A 20,478-nucleotide genomic window follows, 5' to 3' on the forward strand; every position below is an offset into this window, starting at 1 on the left:
GACATTTGAAATTGTTAGTTTTTCAGGCCAGAAAGTTCATAAGCATATGATTCAAGTATCTGTTTGCCTTTTTCTTTTTGTTTTATCAATGTGGAGTTTTTTGTAAGGCGGCAGAATGCTTTGCCCCAATCTTTAACAAATTAGCTCAAGTTTCTACTGACACTCGTTCAAATGGGCCATGTTTTGTCGACCGTAAACTTGAAAAACGAACTCTCCGTGGCAAACTCTTGGTGGTGCACTGCATTGTGAATCGCCCGAATTGCGTCTAGCTGTTATTGCATCTAGCTTTCAAAGTTGCCATCTTGAGCCTGTTTTCTGGTTGTTGTCGTTGTCTTTTCCCCCATAATTTCCCTCAAAAATCAAAGTCCTGCCCTCTTCACACGAAATTAAACCTGTCAATATTCAAGAAGGTGTCATTACCAGCTGTTCATATGTGTCAAGAAATATCAAAATGTCACTTTTGAGTGTCATTTAGTTAGCTGTATATAGGAACGAAGTCCTAAAGATACGATTACTCCAGCCCACCTATCAGCCATCAGAAAGCGATAAACATGTCCTAAAAAGTCAAATTTAGCAGGGAAAATATTGAAGCATTTGATTTACTGAGTAAACCTTAGAATTGTTTTCAGACCAGTATCATACTAGTAGGGTTTGTGCACAGGGTGTCAAGTGATGTCCAGGTATGGAACTCTTTTCCCTACTCCTTTTCTCTAAATTTTGCTTTATGCGTGAATCTTTAGGGTTTAAGTAAGTAACAGGACTAACAAGTTGGCTTGAAATTTCCAGCTTACTAGGCTCATCCTCCCTAGTCCGAAAATTTGGAACTCCCAATAGTGGTGTATGAGAGCCCCAAACTTAAGGTATTCAAAACATGCAATTCAAGAAAATAGATTGTGAAAAATATTGAAGAAAAGTCTCCTTTAAAAATTGACTTGAGTCTTCCAACTGGGTTGGTGAAATACTGAGGACCTTTTTTTGGCCACATCAAAAACTTTGGAGAATTTTGCTGGCTTAAGAGTGAGTGAGTAAAATTGAGCACTCACGGTCGAACACTGGAGCCTCCCCATGTCATGAACCTAAAATGGTTCACAGTGGATTTAAAAAGAATATTTGATAATTGTCAGCAGAAGCTAGAATTAGGAACAGGGATATTTCAAACTTGCAGAAATTTCATTTCCATGGAATTTGGGAAACAATTTTGCTCAAGCAAGGTGCTGCTTGTAAACAATCCAAGTGCACTACATTATTAGGTGGTGTCAACAGTTCCTAGGCATGGGCGTGTAGACATCCAAGACATCCCCCATGATGTCATTGTGAACTACTAAACTAACAAAAAACTTCTGTCTTTTTTGTTTAAACTAGAGGGCCTAGATGCCGAAAAAAAAAACAGATTCCAAGTGGAGCTTGAGTTCGTCCAGTGTCTTGCTAATCCACATTATTTGAATTGTAAGTATTCCAGACCATAACATTCAGACTGTTTGACTTTTGATCAACTTGACTGGCAACTTCTTGTCAGGCACAAATCATAATATGTATCACTACACCTTATAAATGTTCATGATCAAATTGGACCACATCATTGGCCGATTGTGCTGCGCATCCGGGAAGTAAAAATGACACCGCCCAGGTGACATCAGTAGTGAAGCCCGTCTAACCAGGATATTTCACCCATTTTTGACGGGCTCTCGACCAATCATAAGTCCGGATTTGGCCCCACGTGACCCTCATTAGCATAAAATGAGCAACGGGAATCTACCATTCACCACGGGGGAGTGTGACGGGCGGAGGGGCTTGCGTAAATTAAAATAATAAAGGCGCGTACCATTATTACGGTATCAAATATTATACGTATCACAGCAGTGAAAACAATACGATGTACATAGGGACAAATACATAACATAAATTTACGTATAGTACAGTAAAAAGCCCTATATACATCTGAATTGAAGGGATTTTTCAAGCCGCATATCATACTCGTGCCTGTTTCCACTCTATCATAATAGCCTTTGTACTCGAATGGGGGAATCCAGTGACGTCATAGTGCTGACTCATCGAATGATGACAAACAACCGGACAAGTCCGGTCATGTGCATTGTCCGCGGTGTTTTTAAAATCTCCCCGTATGGAATCGTTGTTTGTGGCCGCATTGCTAAGAGAACGTTAGATACAATCACATGTATATGCCTCGCTGTGCGTCGATGCTGAGCTTGAGATTTAGCGGTACCGAGGAACAATTTTATAAGCAGAGTATTGAATTATGAAGAATCTGACCACTGAGTTGACGACTCAGTCATGGGAATCAGATAAAAGGATTATCGTCACCGTTATATAATCGCTTCAATAACAACCTGCATTGTGAACATATCCAAGCCATGAATGGATTCGGGGGCCATCGCATAATTATGATGTCATTGCACTTATTTGCTGGTCAGTTTAGTGCACGTGGAGCATTGTACTGTTGATGAGGGATGACGTATGGGGCCAGGTAGTCAACAAATAAAGCAAATAATAAGGAATGGGTATTAAGATAAATAAAAGGAAAACATTTCACACTGATGATTTTCAAGGATTATTTGAGAATTTATTTATCATTATCATGCATATAACTTTATATACGTGCACTAATATTATGCAGTCATCATAAACTGCCCATTTTATAATTTCAGACCTGTTTCTAATAATATTGTCTTTTGTACCTGACATATACCGGTTTACAATACACTGTCTATTTAAAGCCACATCGTATATAGAACCCAGTGGACACAAGTTTAAATCTTCATGCATGGGCATGCTCTTCTTCTAAGCCATAAGGAATTACTGTATAAGAGTGATAAGGGGAGACTATTTCAAATACTATTTTTTTCCTATAAGACACTGAGATTATTTTTAAAAATGAGTAATCTTTTTGAAACTACTAGTCTTTAATCATCACTGTCTTCATCGTTTTCTTCATCCTCATCTTGTTGGAACAATCCGTCAAAAGTGTTACGGTATCTAGGCATAATTCTGTTCAGAGCAGTGTTCAATTTCATGCCCGTAATCAATTTTCGTTCGATATCTTCCACAATTTCTTGATGAGTGCCACTGTCTTTCAGATATAGGTAACTTAACAAAAAATACTTGTATTTGTTGAAAAAGATTCGCTCGACTGCCCACATGGTCTTCCTGTTGGCCTTTTCCTTGGCCCGATCTTTACTCATATCCTCGTTAATGTACTTTTCATATTAAATTTTGTCACTCCACATCTCCTGGGTGGCTTCTATGGACTCTTTCAACCAGTCTCGATATGCGGTGTTGTCTTCCAAATCAGAACTAGACTCGTCTTCATCAGATAATTCGTCATCTTCCACCTCCGTTTCGGATTCCGAATCATCGTCCTCAAGATCTTCGTCTTCATCATACGTAATTCAGTTTCATAGTTTTCCATATTAGGATCTTCAAATCTACGGCTTTGCCAATCAGGTTCAGAATGATCCTCCTCAACTTCATCTGTTTCAGAATCATCTACAGCATGTACATTTTCTGCATGCCTCTGTAGGTTATATCTCCGTCCGAAGCTTTTGTCACACATGTGACAAGCATAAGGTTTGACTGCAGAAATAACATTCATGTTGCAGTTTTGAAGGTTAAGCTCCGAATGGTAAGAAACGGATAAAAACGTTTAATATAAATAACTACTTATGAGTCACTGCTCATCTGCTCGATTCATTGCTCATTTACTCGTGAGTAACTGCTTTCTGCTCATCTTCTCATTTCCATTGCTCATCTGCTCAATTCATTGCTCATTTACTCGTGAGTCACTGCTCATCTACTCATGAGTCACTGCTCATCTACTCAGTTTCATTGCTCATTTACTCGTGAGTCATTGCTCATCTACTCATGAGCAATATGAGCAGCGAAATTTTTACTTTGAATTTTTACTTTACTTTGATGTACAGAAAAAAAAAGTTCTCGCGACAAAAAGTAGTAGCGCACAGTTCCGACCCGACGCAATCGCGATGTGCCGATGACCGGCACGCGAGCGGGGAAACACGGGACACTCTGCACTGTCATGACTGTGTCGGCCAATGCATTGAAGTTTCTGTGCCCCTCAAAAGCTCCCTTTTATGACTCTTTTCTTATCGGACAAATATGTGGCTTTTATAATGGTTTAATTGTTACTTCTGTCAGCGAACGATGTTTGACTTTTACAGACAATTTCATGATTGTTTATTTATATTCTGTTCACGAAAATGTGAAAAAAAAAACATGTACACATGTACATATTTGTCCTAGTCAGCTAGTACTGTAGTAGGCTTAGCTAGCTAGCCTACTCCATTGTTTTACTCATAAAATAATTGCGAAGTCTTATGTGGTTTATTTTTCTCCGTCATCAAACAATAAATATCTCTATCTTACGTTTCCCCTTCTCTTGATAGATGTCATCAAAGAGCATGTAAACACACTCAGATTCCACTCATGCAGGGATAAGAAACACTTCCCTCTCTGGACTCAACTGACCCAACGGCAGGATTTCAAAGTAAAATCATCGACTACAGTCTGCAGCAACCACTTTAAATACGGCCAGCCATATCCTGATGAACTTCACCCATCTTTATTTTTGAGAGGATACGACCTTCCTGAGACACTGAAAAGAGCACCGGTGAAGAGTCGAGCATTGGATCTCACTACACCACTGCCGGCCATCTGAGAAAATCAAAACCTTGCTGTACCTTTTCTTAAGTTTTTAGCTGTTTCGGTGTATACACCGAAACAGCTCTTGTTTTCGTTAAGATTTTTGGCTTTTTCGCAAATTTGCGAAAAAGCCTTTGTTTTGTTCTCATTTTTTGGGGGGGCTTTTCCACAAAGTTGCGGAAAAGCCTTTCTTCTTGTTCCACTTCAAATGACATTGACTTTGTGCACGTTTTTCCTCAGTGCCACTTTTGGCATTAATTTTTGCCATACATCATTCAAACTTAGCATAAGCATAGTCCCTATAGCAAAGATGTGTCCCGAAGATTGACGTCATGGTGACGTCATCGACTAATTTATTGTAGATTTTGATATTTTAATTTTTAATTTAATCGATTTTCAAAGGGCATTTTCGACTCTTTGCCAGTAATTCATTTACACCAATCTTTGTCCAAGGAAAGACCCTAACTCAAACAACATTGTGTAATGATGACGTCATGATGACGTCATCCGGTGTTTATTAATGGGCAATTAAATTGTGACACTTTTAATATTTAAAAATACATAAGAAATCAACCGTATGCGTCCGCAGCATTCTGTTGCCGGCAGGTGGTAGAGTAGGTTGAGGTCTTTATTTCATTTAGTGTGCGTGAAATCACGTGACCCTTGCTTCCTGTCGAAAAAGGCCAAAACCGGAAGTGGCTAATTATTTAAAAGTGGTAATAGATATGAACTTGCTTTTAACGGTGTTGGTCTCTTGGCTGAGCGTATTCTTCAAATCATCTACATATGACGTCATGCAATCTTTGATCGTCCTCTAGCGACAGGTTGAACATTTTCAAAAATGTATTTTGAATAGATGTCTGTGGCGAAAGTTGCTGGAATCGCCTAAAAATTGGTGTATATGATGATATTTACCCACTCAAGACGTGTGCAAAGTTTTAGGCGTATGACGTCATCAGACCGGAAGTTCCGTTGAAAAGAACTTTCCTTTTTCAAAAATTGCTAACAAGTCAATCCGTACAGATATAATCTTGAATTTCCTATTAAATGATAGGGTAAACATTTGCCTCAACAGTGCCAGGTTCCCAGCTTGTCAAATTGTTCACACAGTTGACGCGACGTCGGCTAAAAATACCCTTGCGCAAGTTGCGGTAGAGAGCTTTAAAACATGCACAGGACTTTCACGATGTGTATATGACATGCACGTACGTTGTACATATATGTACGCACATACATCGTATGTAAGTCAGCCCGGCTGCATGCAGCGCACGTGTTGCCGAGGTCTAATCCTGTCCACAGTGACCGTTTTAGCCGATTTTCGGCTAACTTTGACAGATTTTATGTTCATGCTTCCTTATAATCTGAAATTCATTGAATGTAATTTTTTTTTTTTTTTTTTGATTTTTGAACTTTCAGCATTGTTTTCCAATGAAATACACCTTAAACTTCAAAATGATTTCCATACAATGAAACCACAGCCTGTGGTTAAACCGAGGTGTGCTTAACTTGAAAATGAGAATCTTTAAAGAACCTGCATTGTGAAATGTAAGGACGCCCTCTTGTGGCTGAATAAATTGTCTGCGTAATACATACATGAAGCTGTACATGCAGATATCACCGCCGTTTTTTTTATTTGCGTCGTGTTTGGCTGGAGGTTTTGGGTCCGAAAACTAGAACAGTGTATTCTCAAACTGAACGAGTCCTTAAACCTAACAATAGAGTAAGACGAACGTTGTTTACGCGGTGCGCAAAACTTACGTGGCTTAAAGTTAGCAGACCAGTAAATAAACTTTTATAGACCCCAATGGTAAATGCTCACACTTCAGAAATTCGGGAAAATACTCACTCTCCAACGTGTTCAAGACACACATCAAATTAAAGCGTATTTCATCATTTTTCATTTTCTTTTCAATTTTTTTTGGGTTAAATGACGAGTTTTAAAAGATGCTATGAAACATCATACACAATTTTTTTTTTTTATGAAACAACGCAGATTATAAAATGGCGATGGACTTTAATGGGTTAAAATGTGATATAACCATATACTATCTGTGATTAAAAAACACAACACATTTTTATTTGTATAATTTTTTTATTTGTATGAAAGCATTTTCTTTAATATAAAACAATAGTATTCTACCAAACAAAATAGCAAAAATGTTTCCTCAAAATTCCATAAATTATTGTTCCCTGAAATCCTTGAAAATGTCATGTTTTGCATTGTTTACGATATCCTGCTTGAAACATCCGGTTGATGTGCGCAGAGGGTGAAACGTTTACAGCTGGAATCTCAACCAGCACTGAACACACATATTTGGGGGTTGCAAAAGTGCCCCCCCCCAGGTGATTTTCAATGGATGTTTGTGTAGTTGTTTATATCCCAAGCACTTTACACCATTCGACTCAAAATGCATTTTGTAGCCCAATTGCGCATTTGCCAGGCTGCAGTGTCTCTTTAATGAGTTTAATCTATAAATGATATTGTAAACAAATACTTAAATTAACATAGACGAAATGACGCAAAAGTAGGCAATTATCTCGGTAGCAATTCACAGCTTAGCCAGTGTCACAGTCTTACTTAGAATGCGCTCACTTCTTCACAAACACAGTGCAGTGAGCACACGCAATAAGGTTGGCGATAATGTACAGCCGCAGCACAATTTTGCACGTGCGTATTGAAGTTAAATGTCCCTTTTGGAGAAGTGCGCACACCTGATAAGTGAGACCATGACACTGGCATACTTGGTGCGAACATGAATCAGCCAATGCTTGATAATATCACATTTTCATAGCAATCAGACAAGGTATGCACGGGCATTAATATGCTTCCCCCCCCCCTACACTCACCCCCTCCCCCAAATTACCAAATATTTATCCACAATTGTTATTTTATGTAATTCAATACATTTATGATCACAATCACTTATGTATTGTGCTATGTACAAGGAGAGAGCCCATTTTAACGCCGTACTTTGCACCATTTTTATCATAATAATAGCATAATCATTGCAAACAGTTTTGCATGTACATGTCACAACCACTCTTGCGGGTACTCTCTTTGCCAATAACACCAAAACTTTGAATATCTTGGATAAAAATTAGCATTGAATTGTTTTTCTACCATGTAGAAATGGCATTAAACAGTCCTCGTTGCCCTTTATCTTACTGTTTAAATAAAAAAATGGTTGGGAAAATGTTTTGACCAACTTTTTCAAGGAACAAGAACAATTGTTTTGCCCTTAAAAACAACTGCTTTCTCGATCTACTCTTGACCGTGCACAAAAAAGGCTTGCTACTAGTATAGAATAACCTCAAGCAAAAACTCTTCCAGAGGACTGGAATAGCTAGTTGACTATATGAGCTAATTGCAAGTCCTCCAAATAATACGAATGTTCAACAAACCACCGTGACAGGTTTATTATGAGTGTTTCAGAGACTGTCTCTTTGTTCATATGGTGGTTCCTCAAGGTTCAAGAGAATGCTAAATGTGTAGGTTGTAGCAGCATAAGACAACTTGCAATCCAATACTGGCTGAGACTGTAAAAGCACAATAACTCCACATATCTGGAGGTGTGACAGCAGGATGTTGTTGACAGAGTGGGAGCTAGTAGGTGCTGAGAATGTACAAGCACACTATAACTCCAAGTGCCGGTAGCTGGACAGGATGTTGCTGACAGAGTGGGAGCTGGTAGGTGCTGAGAAAGTATAAGCAAATAGTAACTCCGAGTACCAATAGCTGGACATGTGACAGCAGGATGTTGCCGACAGAGTGAGAGCTAGTAGGTGCTGAGAATGTACAAGCACACAGTAACTTCAAGTACCGGTAGCTGGACATGTGACAGCAGGATGTTGCTGACAGAGTGGGAGCTGGTAGGTGCTGAGACTGTAGTGACAGCAGGATGTTGCCGACTTTGGAAGCTGATAGGTTTGCATATGTCTTTCCCTGAATAAAACAAAACATGAAATGCTTGATCATAAACAGCACTCTACACAAATTATGCATGGTAAATTTTTGGCACAACAAATCTTTGCAAACTGCTCAGCAACTATTGGACACGATCACTTCAAGTTGCATTTTACTGAAAGTGTAAATATTATTTCTAGAAATGTATTCAGGTCCTTTTTATGTCAGACTCCACATGCCAAGTGCAATCGTTGTCCAAAGTACAAACATTATAACCTTTTTAAAAATCAGGAAAATACAACATTTGCATACATCACAAAACAAAACTACCAAATTATTATGTAATACCTTACTGGACTGTTGGTAAATGACAGTCTAAAGCATCCTATAAAATCATGTTACCTTGTGTGCCATCATTTTTAAGATAAGTGGTATTTCTGTACAATTTCCAACACTAATTGACCGACCAGCCTTTGGAAAATCTGACTCTTTTCACATACTGTCCCAAATTTACCGTATTTAGTCAGTCCACATTTTCTTTGCAATCAATGATACAACCCATGAATGGCTACAAGCTAGCCTGACTGTCACCATTCAATTTCAGTGGGGTCAGGGAACCAGCTTACAAGGTCATGATTGTTTTTCTTGGTTTTTCCAGCATCTACGAACACAAAACTTAAAAAAGTCAGTACAACAAAATTACAGAAAAAGCAAACGTTGTATATTCCCTTTAATGACTACATGTACTTGTGTTTTAACACCAAGAATTGCTATTTTCATTTGGCAGGATATTTTTACTTGTGGAAGCTTTTTCACACTGAAGTATAAATTTATACATTTTTTTGCGTAAAAGCTTTTATAACCGTTATTCTTATTCAGGCAGTTTTTAACTTTTACATCCGCAATCATGCAACATTTAATGTGACAATCACAACAGATTGTCAGTTAAATATCTACTCACCTGAACAATACTGTGCATGTATTAGCATGTAGAAAGTGGATGCTGTCACAGTGTGCCTTTGCTAACAGGAAGAACATACGTAGAGATGTGGCAACTGAAGCAACACAGCCATCTTTACAGAGATGATCTACACAGAATTAATTGATTTATTGATTACTTCTTCATCAAATCCTATGCCATAATTGGCAAGTATTTCGAAGTTGTACATATATAAATTTTCAGTAATCAGAGAAATGATCACAAATTTCTAGCTTGAAAATTGCTATTGCAAAGAAATTTTGCCTAGACATGCTAGATGCATAATGCAATTGCACAGTTGTTTTTAATGATACTTATCTTTGGAATGCACACAAATATTTACTACAATGCACGTTCCTGTCTGACATATTAGTCTGGTTGCATGAAATTTATTTCACAAAAGTGCGAGATGATGTGTAACACATCACCAGCTGAGTTAAGCACTTCGCAAAAGTATAGGTGAGGCGACACATTATGTTGATCACAATTAACATCAGAAAGCCCCAAGTCCTTATAGCATGGGAATCAGCGTCTGCACACAAGCCCCAGAGTAGAAATTCTCACCGGGAAGATGATCCAAACCAAACACAATTCAGTTCATTTTATATTTTTAAGAACAAAAATTTAAACATAAAAAAAAAAATAATAATAATTATGCCAAAATCCAGAACATCAGACAATCTGTCTCACCTGCACAATGTTGAATACTGGCATGCTAAGTGATGCTGTCAGAGTGCTCATTGGAAACTGGAAGGAAACATGCTGATTTGTGGTTCATGGCTTCTACAAACAATCAGATAAGAGAATGACATGCATGAGGATCCATCACAAGGGTGTTCCACAAAAAAAAATAAAGTGTGTCCCCCAAAACTCCCTCTGGAAAGATACATAACATGTCTCATAATATATCAAATATCTCACATTCAATGTTATACCAGCTGTTGATGATCACAAGCATACATGTGTATTGTTCTTTCTTGTGTGAAATTTTAGTTCGATTCAGTTCAATGGTTTTGTTTACAACTGACAAAACGATGCTCCTTACATTACAAATATACAATCTAAGTAAAATATTCAACAGTTACACTCACCTGAACCATGCTTGAAGGCTGGATGACGGCACTGTAACGTGGCCAAGCACAGAAACCTGTACAAACGAATCAGAAGTTCAGTCTATTGCAAGTCACATCCATCATATCATCTTTGTTGGTGATGACTGTACACAAGCACTGAGTCAGCTGGAGGTCTGCATGAAAGGCACTTAGGTAGTATGGTAGCTAATACAGCCTATGCTAAACAGTGCTGAAGCATCACAGTTTCTCTAACATCTGCTGCTTCTCCAATTATGTGCCAATGCTTGAGGCTGCCTTTGAAGTAGGGGGCCTGGTTGACAAGGCCAATCTCCAGCTAACACAATCATCAGCAGCTTGCCTTCCACACTAGTAGTGGTTGATGCAGCAAGTGATGAGAGATTTTTTAAGATGTCTGCATATCTCTTCCACAGTGCTCCTCTGTCAAGATCATAAGTACATAGTTCTGTGTACTGAACAATCTTTAGTAGGTTATGATCCTGAAACGTGGAGACACATCTTTCTCAATTCAACATGCAACATACTAGAGACCTCTACTGCCCCGGATGAAATCAGTCCAGTTTGTGTCCACATTAGTGTAGAAGCAACAGTAATGGAAACACACTAAAGGAGCAGCAGGTATCAAAGGCTGACAACCCAGTATGTATCCGCACCATATAGACAAGACGCAAGACTAGCTTTGGACAGTACATGCTCATGTATTGCTATATTTCTTTATGTTCTTGGTTAAGACAAGTTTGTAAACACTGCCACAAGCAGAGTTTCCTTTGATCAGTTTACTGTCCACATCTCTGTCAAGCATTACCGCTACAAAAGAGCCAAACTGTTCATCTGCATACCAACTCCATTCTGTCAATTGAGATACGCAGGGGTGGCTCTTTTCAAGGCGCATGTGTGAAGAAGTGCAGCACTTCTGTCTTTTTTCAGGCAGAAGTCCATGTGAGGCAGACTTTACTTGGGTCGTTTGCATCTCAATATCCAGTTGAGTTTTTACTAGCTGTTCTACAATGCAATCGATTGCCGAATCTGGAATATTGCAACTGGCACTAATTAAAGAGGGTGTCAAAATACTCCCACGTAAGAACGTACACATGTACAGCTCTCAACTTTTTTTGTCAGCAAACACTGTCTTCCCATCTGTGGGGGACAGAAACCGTAAAATGGTTGGAAAAACTAGAAGCGTCCAAAGCTGCTGGATCCACGTGCCAAATAGGTCACATAGGGAATTACACCTTGACCCCTACTTCGTACGTTGCTTTGATGACCTCTTCCCTCTGGTATGACCTGGGTGGCATCACAGGTCGTGACCTGACCCTGGCAAGGTCAATTGCGCTCAGGACATGTTGTCCCCTCCGGGCGAGAATGATCCGGCAAGATGGTTGTTTGTCCTAGGATTTTTTAAAGGTTTGAAGAATGGTGGTGTTGATGACCCATAGCATCTCTGAAGTTCAGTCAGCTCGGTTGCTCCATCCACATAAGTTCCAGTTATCTTGTTTGTTGGCTCTCTACGATAAATATTTATGTTAACGTCATCCAGCGGCATTCCAAAATGTACCTGTCTGACAAACCATCTTTCCTCATCTTTCCTCCTAGGTATTATTTTGGGTATGCTGATGTAAGAAACATCTTTCAGATTACACTAAGTTATAATCCATCAGGTACCATTATTTCACAGTTTTTTTTGTGACATTTTTCACTTACCATCAATGAACTCACTGCATCTTCTGCTTTATGTACATCTCTTCAGTATAATCGTCAGAGATGAACTTTACCTAAAAAACAATTGCATCATACTTGCATGAGTATTTAAAATTACCTTGGATATTGCACACGATTTCTGTTTGAAAGACAACCTTGACAAAAAACAAATTACCCTAATCATTGAAACTTTAGTAAGTTCAACACAAGTACCTTCATTTCTCTATTTGATCAGTATCGCCGATGACAATCAAATTCAAGTTCATGTATTACAATTTGTCATTACCTCAAATTACATCTAAAAATTTAAGACATGTATATAATTCTTGATGCTACAGTTTGATAAATTGTCACTCTTGCATTTTGCAAGATTTAGCCAGTGATTAACCCTCCATGAACAAATGCCACAAAAAGAACATTTCAGCAGATTGAGGTTGTATACAATTTGAAGCAATGGATTTCACCTGATAATGAGGATGAAATTAGGCCATAACAATGAGGCAGCTAAACGTATTATAAAAACAAACTGATTGATTTTATCAAAAAAAAGCTACCGGTACTTGATCATACATGTATATTTTATTATGCACAATGTTGAATTGTCTACAAATGGCTATGTTGCATTTTGGAAAGCAAGTCTTTGACTTCAACACCTATACATACAAACACAGGGGCCCCACTACACAATAAAACTCCAAGAAAAAGCATGAAATTAAACATGCACAACTCAACTCACAAAACCCCAACAGCGGACCCTCAGAGAACATCCCGTCCCGGCCGTCGTCAATACCTGCAAGTACACTCGGACAAGAGACAGGGAAGAAAGAAAAAAGACTGCAAAAGAAAAAAAGAGAGGGTTAGTCTGTGCACTAATGAACTTGATTTCAACATCAAATCAAAGAGTTTCCCTCCAAAGCCAATACGCCATTCTTCGTCACTTTTTGGCAAGAATTTTCCTCGAGAGTCAGCTTTTCTGCTGTGATTTACTCTCTGGAGTCTTAAGACTCTAGACATTTGGCACCAGTATTCCAAATGGCTATGTTGCATTTTGGAAAGCAAGTCTTTGACTTCAACACCTATACATACAAACACAGGGGCCCCACTACACAATAAACTCCAAGAAAAAGCATGAAATTAAACATGCACAACTCATCTCACAAAACCCCAACAGCGGACCCTCAGAGAACATCCCGTCCCGGCCGTCGTCAATACCTGCAAGTACACTCGGACAAGAGACAGGGAAGAAAGAAAAAAGACTGCAAAAGAAAAAAGAGAGGGTTAGTCTGTGCACTAATGAACTTGATTTCAACATCAAATCAAAGAGTTTCCCTCCAAAACGCCATAACACCATTCTTCGTCACTTTTTGGCAAGAATTTTCTTCGAGAGTCAGCTTTTCTGCTGTGATTTACTCTCTGGAGTCTTAAGACTCTAGACATTTGGCACCAGTATTCCAAATGGCTATGTTGCATTTTGGAAAGCAAGTCTTTGACTTCAACACCTATACATACAAACACAGGGGCCCCACTACACAATCAAACTCCAAGAAAAAGCATGAAATTAAACATGCACAACTCAACTCACAAACCCCAACAGCGGACCCTCAGAGAACATCCCGTCCCGGCCGTCGTCAATACCTGCAAGTACACTCGGACAAGAGACAGGGAAGAAAGAAAAAAGACTGCAAAAGAAAAAAAGAGAGGGTTAGTCTGTGCACTAATGAACTTGATTTCAACATCAAATCAAAGAGTTTCCCTCCAAAACGCCATAACGCCATTCTTCGTCACTTTTTGGCAAGAATTTTCCTCGAGAGTCAGCTTTTCTGCTGTGATTTACTCTCTGGAGTCTTAAGACTCTAGACATTTGGCACCAGTATTCCAAATGGCTATGTTGCATTTTGGAAAGCAAGTCTTTGACTTCAACACCTATACATACAAACACAGGGGCCCCACTACACAATCAAACTCCAAGAAAAAGCATGAAATTAAACATGCACAACTCAACTCACAAAACCCCAACAGCGGACCCTCAGAGAACATCCCGTCCCGGCCGTCGTCAATACCTGCAAGTACACTCGGACAAGAGACAGGGAAGAAAGAAAAAAGACTGCAAAAGAAAAAAAGAGAGGGTTAGTCTGTGCACTAATGAACTTGATTTCAACATCAAATCAAAGAGTTTCCCTCCAAAACGCCATAACGCCATTCTTCGTCACTTTTTGGGAAGAATTTTCCTCGAGAGTCAGCTTTTCTGCTGTGATTTACTCTCTGGAGTCTTAAGACTCTAGACATTTGGCACCAGTATTCCAAATGGCTATGTTGCATTTTGGAAAGCAAGTCTTTGACTTCAACACCTATACATACAAACACAGGGGCCCCACTACACAATCAAACTCCAAGAAAAAGCATGAAATTAAACATGCACAACTCAACTCACAAAACCCCAACAGCGGACCCTCAGAGAACATCCCGTCCCGGCCGTCGTCAATACCTGCAAGTACACTCGGACAAGAGACAGGGAAGAAAGAAAAAAGAATGCAAAAGAAAAAAAGAGAGGGTTAGTCTGTGCACTAATGAACTTGATTTCAACATCAAATCAAAGAGTTTCCCTCCAAAACGCCATAACGCCATTCTTCGTCACTTTTTGGGAAGAATTTTCCTCGAGAGTCAGCTTTTCTGCTGTGATTTACTCTCTGGAGTCTTAAGACTCTAGACATTTGGCACCAGTATTCCAAATGGCTATGTTGCATTTTGGAAAGCAAGTCTTTGACTTCAACACCTATACATACAAACACAGGGGCCCCACTACACAATCAAACTCCAAGAAAAAGCATGAAATTAAACATGCACAACTCAACTCACAAAACCCCAACAGCGGACCCTCAGAGAACATCCCGTCCCGGCCGTCGTCAATACCTGCAAGTACACTCGGACAAGAGACAGGGAAGAAAGAAAAAAAGACTGCAAAAGAAAAAAAAAGAGGGTTAGTCTGTGCACTAATGAACTTGATTTCAACATCAAATCAAAGAGTTTCCCTCCAAAACGCCATAACGCCATTCTTCGTCACTTTTTTGGCAAGAATTTTCCTCGAGAGTCAGCTTTTCTGCTGTGATTTACTCTCTGGAGTCTTAAGACTCTAGACATTTGGCACCAGTATTCCAAATGGCTATGTTGCATTTTGGAAAGCAAGTCTTTGACTTCAACACCTATACATACAAACACAGGGGCCCCACTACACAATCAAACTCCAAGAAAAAGCATGAAATTAAACATGCACAACTCAACTCACAAAACCCCAACAGCGGACCCTCAGAGAACATCCCGTCCCGGCCGTCGTCAATACCTGCAAGTACACTCGGACAAGAGACAGGGAAGAAAGAAAAAAAGACTGCAAAAGAAAAAAGAGAGGGTTAGTCTGTGCACTAATGAACTTGATTTCAACATCAAATCAAAGAGTTTCCCTCCAAAACGCCATAACGCCATTCTTCGTCACTTTTTGGCAAGAATTTTCCTCGAGAGTCAGCTTTTCTGCTGTGATTTACTCTCTGGAGTCTTAAGACTCTAGACATTTGGCACCAGTATTCCAAATGGCTATGTTGCATTTTGGAAAGCAAGTCTTTGACTTCAACACCTATACATACAAACACAGGGGCCCCACTACACAATCAAACTCCAAGAAAAAGCATGAAATTAAACATGCACAACTCAACTCACAAAACCCAAACAGCGGACCCTCAGAGAACATCCCGTCCCGGCCGTCGTCAATACCTGCAAGTACACTCGGACAAGAGACAGGGAAGAAAGAAAAAAGACTGCAAAAGAAAAAAAGAGAGGGTTAGTCTGTGCACTAATGAACTTGATTTCAACATCAAATCAAAGAGTTTCCCTCCAAAACGCCATAACGCCATTCTTCGTCACTTTTTGGCAAGAATTTTCCTCGAGAGTCAGCTTTTCTGCTGTGATTTACTCTCTGGAGTCTTAAGACTCTAGACATTTGGCACCAGTATTCCAAATGGCTATGTTGCATTTTGGAAAGCAAGTCTTTGACTTCAACACCTATACATACAAACACAGGGGCCCCACTACACAATAACAAACTCCAAGAAAAAGCATGAAATTAAACATGCACAACTCAACTCACAAAACCCCAACAGCGGACCCTCAGAGAACATCCCGTCCCGGCCGTCGTCAATACCTGCAAGTACACTCGGACAAGAGACAGGGAAAAGAAAAAAAGAATGCAAAAGAAAAAAAGAGAGGGTTAGTCTGTGCACTAATGAACTTGATTTCAACATCAAATCAAAGAGTTTCCCTCCAAAACGCCATAACGCCATTCTTCGTCACTTTTTGGCAAGAATTTTCCTCGAGAGTCAGCTTTTCTGCTGTGATTTACTCTCTGGAGTCTTAAGACTCTAGACATTTGGCACCAGTATTCCAAATGGCTATGTTGCATTTTGGAAAGCAAGTCTTTGACTTCAACACCTATACATACAAACACAGGGGCCCCCCCTACACAATCAAACTCCAAGAAAAAGCATGAAATTAAACATGCACAACTCAACTCACAAAACCCCAACAGCGGACCCTCAGAGAACATCCCGTCCCGCCGTCGTCAATACCTGCAAGTACACTCGGACAAGAGACAGGGAAGAAAGAAAAACTGCAAAAGAAAAAAAGAGAGGGTTAGTCTGTGCACTAATGAACTTGATTTCAACATCAAATCAAAGAGTTTCCCTCCAAAACGCCATAACGCCATTCTTCGTCACTTTTTGGGAAGAATTTTCCTCGAGAGTCAGCTTTTCTGCTGTGATTTACTCTCTGGAGTCTTAAGACTCTAGACATTTGGCACCAGTATTCCAAATGGCTATGTTGCATTTTGGAAAGCAAGTCTTTGACTTCAACACCTATACATACAAACACAGGGGCCCCACTACACAATAAAACTCCAAGAAAAAGCATGAAATTAAACATGCACAACTCAACTCACAAAACCCCAACAGCGGACCCTCAGAGAACATCCCGTCCCGGCCGTCGTCAATACCTGCAAGTACACTCGGACAAGAGACAGGGAAGAAAGAAAAAAGAATGCAAAAGAAAAAAAGAGAGGGTTAGTCTGTGCACTAATGAACTTGATTTCAACATCAAATCAAAGAGTTTCCCTCCAAAACGCCATAACGCCATTCTTCGTCACTTTTTGGCAAGAATTTTCCTCGAGAGTCAGCTTTTCTGCTGTGATTTACTCTCTGGAGTCTTAAGACTCTAGACATTTGGCACCAGTATTCCAAATGGCTATGTTGCATTTTGGAAAGCAAGTCTTTGACTTCAACACCTATACATACAAACACAGGGGCCCCACTACACAATCAAACTCCAAGAAAAAGCATGAAATTAAACATGCACAACTCAACTCACAAAACCCCAACAGCGGACCCTCAGAGAACATCCCGTCCCGGCCGTCGTCAATACCTGCAAGTACACTCGGACAAGAGACAGGGAAGAAAGAAAAAAACTGCAAAAGAAAAAAAGAGAGGGTTAGTCTGTGCACTAATGAACTTGATTTCAACATCAAATCAAAGAGTTTCCCTCCAAAACGCCATAACGCCATTCTTCGTCACTTTTTGGCAAGAATTTTCCTCGAGAGTCAGCTTTTCTGCTGTGATTTACTCTCTGGAGTCTTAAGACTCTAGACATTTGGCACCAGTATTCCAAATGGCTATGTTGCATTTTGGAAAGCAAGTCTTTGACTTCAACACCTATACATACAAACACAGGGGCCCCACTACACAATAAAACTCCAAGAAAAAGCATGAAATTAAACATGCACAACTCAACTCACAAAACCCCAACAGCGGACCCTCAGAGAACATCCCGTCCCGGCCGTCGTCAATACCTGCAAGTACACTCGGACAAGAGACAGGGAAGAAAGAAAAAAAATGCAAAAGAAAAAAAGAGAGGGTTAGTCTGTGCACTAATGAACTTGATTTCAACATCAAATCAAAGAGTTTCCCTCCAAAACGCCATAACGCCATTCTTCGTCACTTTTTGGGAAGAATTTCCTCGAGAGTCAGCTTTTCTGCTGTGATTTACTCTCTGGAGTCTTAAGACTCTAGACATTTGGCACCAGTATTCCAAATGGCTATGTTGCATTTTGGAAAGCAAGTCTTTGACTTCAACACCTATACATACAAACACAGGGCCCCACTACACAATCAAACTCCAAGAAAAAGCATGAAATTAAACATGCACAACTCAACTCACAAAACCCCCCAGCGGACCCTCAGAGAACATCCCGTCCCGGCCGTCGTCAATACCTGCAAGTACACTCGGACAAGAGACAGGGAAGAAAGAAAAAAGACTGCAAAGAAAAAAAGAGAGGGTTAGTCTGTGCACTAATGAACTTGATTTCAACATCAAATCAAAGAGTTTCCCTCCAAAACGCCATAACGCCATTCTTCGTCACTTTTTGGCAAGATTTTCCTCGAGAGTCAGCTTTTCTGCTGTGATTTACTCTCTGGAGTCTTAAGACTCTAGACATTTGGCACCAGTATTCCAAATGGCTATGTTGCATTTTGGAAAGCAAGTCTTTGACTTCAACACCTATACATACAAACACAGGGGCCCACTACACAATCAAACTCCAAGAAAAAGCATGAAATTAAACATGCACAACTCAACTCACAAAACCCCAACAGCGGACCCTCAGAGAACATCCCGTCCCGGCCGTCGTCAATACCTGCAAGTACACTCGGACAAGAGACAGGGAAGAAAGAAAAAAGACTGCAAAAGAAAAAAAGAGAGGGTTAGTCTGTGCACTAATGAACTTGATTTCAACATCAAATCAAAGAGTTTCCCTCCAAAACGCCATAACGCCATTCTTCGTCATTTTTTTGGGCAAGAATTTTCCTCGAGAGCTAGCTTTTCTGCTGTGATTTACTCTCTGGAGTCTTAAGACTCTAGACATTTGGCACCAGTATTCCAAATGGCTATGTTGCATTTTGGAAAGCAAGTCTTTGACTTCAACACCTATACATACAAACACAGGGGCCCCACTACACAATAAAACTCCAAGAAAAAGCATGAAATTAAACATGCACAACTCAACTCACAAAACCCCAACAGCGGACCCTCAGAGAACATCCCGTCCCGGCCGTCGTCAATACCTGCAAGTACACTCGGACAAGAGACAGGGAAGAAAGAAAAAAGACTGCAAAAGAGAAAAAGAGAGGGTTAGTCTGTGCACTAATGAACTTGATTTCAACATCAAATCAAAGAGTTTCCCTCCAAAACGCCATAACGCCATTCTTCGTCACTTTTTGGGAAGAATTTTCCTCGAGAGTCAGCTTTTCTGCTGTGATTTACTCTCTGGAGTCTTAAGACTCTAGACATTTGGCACCAGTATTCCAAATGGCTATGTTGCATTTTGGAAAGCAAGTCTTTGACTTCAACACCTATACTACAAAACACAGGGGCCCCACTACACAATCAAACTCCAAGAAAAAGCATGAAATTAAACATGCACAACTCAACTCACAAAACCCCAACAGCGGACCCTCAGAGAACATCCCGTCCCGGCCGTCGTCAATACCTGCAAGTACACTCGGACAAGAGACAGGGAAGAAAGAAAAAAAACTGCAAAAGAAAAAAAGAGAGGGTTAGTCTGTGCACTAATGAACTTGATTTCAACATCAAATCAAAGAGTTTCCCTCCAAAACGCCATAACGCCATTCTTCGTCACTTTTTGGCAAGAATTTCCTCGAGAGTCAGCTTTTTCTGCTGTGATTTACTCTCTGGAGTCTTAAGACTCTAGACATTTGGCACCAGTATTCCAAATGGCTATGTTGCATTTTGGAAAGCAAGTCTTTGACTTCAACACCTATACATACAAACACAGGGCCCCACTACACAATCAAACTCCAAGAAAAAGCATGAAATTAAACATGCACAACTCAACTCACAAAACCCCAACAGCGGACCCTCAGAGAACATCCCGTCCCGGCCGTCGTCAATACCTGCAAGTACACTCGGACAAGAGACAGGGAAGAAAGAAAAAAAGACTGCAAAAGAAAAAAAAAGAGGGTTAGTCTGTGCACTAATGAACTTGATTTCAACATCAAATCAAAGAAGTTTCCCTCCAAAAC

At 39.9% G+C, this 20,478-nt stretch overlaps 2 long non-coding RNA genes across 2 annotated transcripts; one reads left to right on the forward strand and one right to left on the reverse strand.

Moving 5' to 3' along the window:
• The first annotated feature begins 1,375 nt into the window (after positions 1-1,375).
• LOC119729813 lies at positions 1,376-4,628 on the forward strand. Its single transcript, XR_005271280.1, has 2 exons — positions 1,376-1,446; positions 4,419-4,628. It is a non-coding gene; the product is annotated as an uncharacterized LOC119729813 (long non-coding RNA).
• Positions 4,629-7,566: 2,938 nt separating this feature from the next.
• Positions 7,567-15,667, reverse strand: LOC119729816. The gene is made up of 6 exons (XR_005271281.1): positions 15,630-15,667; positions 12,350-12,420; positions 10,649-10,704; positions 10,248-10,340; positions 9,540-9,666; positions 7,567-8,617 (listed from the first exon to the last, which is right to left on the reverse strand). It is a non-coding gene; the product is annotated as an uncharacterized LOC119729816 (long non-coding RNA).
• Between the last annotated feature and the right edge of the window lie 4,811 nt (positions 15,668-20,478).

Source organism: Patiria miniata, unplaced genomic scaffold (assembly GCF_015706575.1).
Source record: "Patiria miniata isolate m_02_andy unplaced genomic scaffold, ASM1570657v1 HiC_scaffold_1, whole genome shotgun sequence".
In the NCBI taxonomy this organism is placed as follows: Eukaryota; Metazoa; Echinodermata; class Asteroidea; order Valvatida; family Asterinidae; genus Patiria; species Patiria miniata.